Source organism: Octodon degus, unplaced genomic scaffold, assembly GCF_000260255.1.
Source record: "Octodon degus isolate 3935 unplaced genomic scaffold, OctDeg1.0 scaffold00194, whole genome shotgun sequence".
Taxonomy (NCBI): Eukaryota; Metazoa; Chordata; class Mammalia; order Rodentia; family Octodontidae; genus Octodon; species Octodon degus.
Genome location: NW_004524770.1, coordinates 670,693 through 672,961, shown reverse-complemented (window position 1 = coordinate 672,961; position 2,269 = coordinate 670,693). Strand labels below are relative to the sequence as shown.

The window sequence follows — 2,269 nt, the reverse complement described above, 5'->3', positions numbered from 1 at the left end:
GTACTTCTGGGCGAGCTGGCGCAGGGATGGCTCGATGATCCCACCTCGCAGGCGAAGCACTAGGTGCAGGGTGGACTCTCTTTGGATGTTGTAGTCAGAGAGGGTCCGCCCATCCTCCAGGTGTTTGCCGGCAAATATCAGACGCTGCTGGTCGGGGGGGATGCCCTCCGTGTCTTGGATTTTGGCTTTGACATTCTCGATGGTGTCGCTGGGCTCAACCTCGAGGGTGATGGTCTTGCCCGTCAGGGTCTTCACAAAGATCTGCATGTCTGCGTCTGCCGCTCAGCCGCCTCGTTGAAGAGAAAGAGCACAAAGTGAGTCTTAATGCCCCTAACATCTCTAATTTCTTAGTTGGGCTCCTAGTGAATGAGGTTTGTTTGGGTTTTTTTTTTTGTAAAATCGAAGTACTACTTTATTAAATGAGTTATTTTACACAATATGAGCATCGATATAATTACAATTGTAAAAAAAAAATTATAACAAGGGTGGACTGATTTTCAGACTTACAAATCAGAGTCAACTGTACATTTACACAGAATTGTCTTTGCATGAAGCCCAAAAGGGAACAGCATAAGAATGAGTGTTTCTGTAGCGTCTTTATTTTTGCTGGTCAGCGGTCTGTTAGCCAAGCAGCCACAGGCTTGTTACCTGAGGTCTGAGCCGGGAGAAGAGTCAGCGGTGCCATGAGTTTCCCTGTAGACAATTTCACGCTTGCATATTAGCTTTGTTTTTTTTCTGCAGAGTCTGCAGGGTCTCACTACATAGATCAGACTCAGAGTGATGCGCCTGTGTTCAGCCTCCCAAGCGCGGTCATTACAGGTGCGCACCACCACGCCCAGTCTCAGTCACAGGCTCAGTGCGCCCCAGGAGCAGGTCCGGCACTGCAGGCCGGGAATTGAATCCCCGGCCCCTACGTCTGCCGAAGCAGGTGCTTTAATCCAGCACATCAGCCAGTTTTGGAGAAAGTGGGGTCTTAGGATACTTGCTCTCAGTGTGCTACATGAAGGTCTTAGGGTCTGGCGTTTGTGTCCTACAGACAGTGCAGCTGTACATTAAGGCAGCTTTAGTAGCAGCCTTTGATCATGCCCTTCTGTCCAGCCTGCTTTTTGGTATTTTTCTGCTGAGTCTGAATCTTCTGCCCATGAGACATACCCAGTTCAGGACAGTCTTGCATCTGGGCGGCCACGCAGCCCCAGAGGGCTGGAGGTTGTGGAGGAAGGGAGGGATGTTTGCCCAGTAGCGCTTTGGCCTTCTTTACCCATGACGAATGGGAAAGAGAACCTCGAGAGCACAGTAGCCTGCGCCTCGAACACCGTTGCCACTGTGTCACCAGAGCCTCAGACCAGCAGCCCCATGTCCTGTGCAAGCACACGTTCTCAGCTGCCCCAGCGCTGCCTCGAAGTTGTGTTTCATTTGATAGAGTCTTGCTGTGTCAATCAGGCTGGTTTTGAATGCACAGTCTTCCCTTAGACTTATATTGTTTTGTTTTGTGAGACAGGCGCTCACTATGCAGTTCAGGCTGCTTTTGAACTCACTGTGTGGCTCTGGCTGGCCTCAGACTCAAGGTGCCCCTCCTGCCTCAGCCTCTCCAGAGCTGGGATTACAAATGTGGGTCCCCAGACCCACCTGCCTTAGCTCCTTAAGTTCTAGGGTTGTGGGTGTGTGCCACCATGCCTGGTCCTGACTCATCTATTCTTGTTTAATTCATTGGACTATAATCTCTTGTTATCATTATTTTTGTATGATTCGAATTGTTCCTAGTCTGGCAAATGGGCCTTCCAGGCTGTGCTGCGCCCTCTGACAGTAGCCATGAGTCGGCATTCTCTGAGCATGACCTGACTTACCTCATCTTCCTGTCGCTGCCCAGAATTGGAACTTCCTCAGGAACCCTGAGCCGGAGCCAAGTCCTGGGCTGTGTTAGTGCTCGTTGCTGCGAGGGTGTCGCAGGTGCTCACACACTCATCTCCCGTGGTGTCTGCACGCAGTCGTGACTCACATGCATCTCCAGGCCTGGGCCAGCACCACAGGGTTTCCAGGTTTCCTCCACCATCTCTTCTCTTCCTCTTCCTCCTTCTTTTTTTTTAAAAAATATTTATTTATTTAGTGTGTGTGTGGCCAGCTCAGCCCACCAGGGGGGCGGGGCCAGCTGGCCTGTGGTGCTGGGGGATTGAACCGCGGTCCCAGTGCCTTGCTAAGCTTAGTTTGTTCTAAGTAGGTGCTTTAGACCACTGAGCCATCTCACCAGCCCTTCCTTCTTCTCCTCTTCTCT

General features: G+C 51.1%; 1 protein-coding gene and 1 pseudogene across 16 annotated transcripts in view; one reads left to right on the top strand and one right to left on the bottom strand.

Annotated features, from left to right (window-relative positions):
• Positions 1–2,269, top strand: part of Rtel1 (regulator of telomere elongation helicase 1) — a 47,524-nt gene that overhangs the window by 15,258 nt on the left and 29,997 nt on the right. The window lies entirely within an intron of this gene.
• LOC105743951 lies at positions 934–1,150 on the bottom strand (annotated as a pseudogene).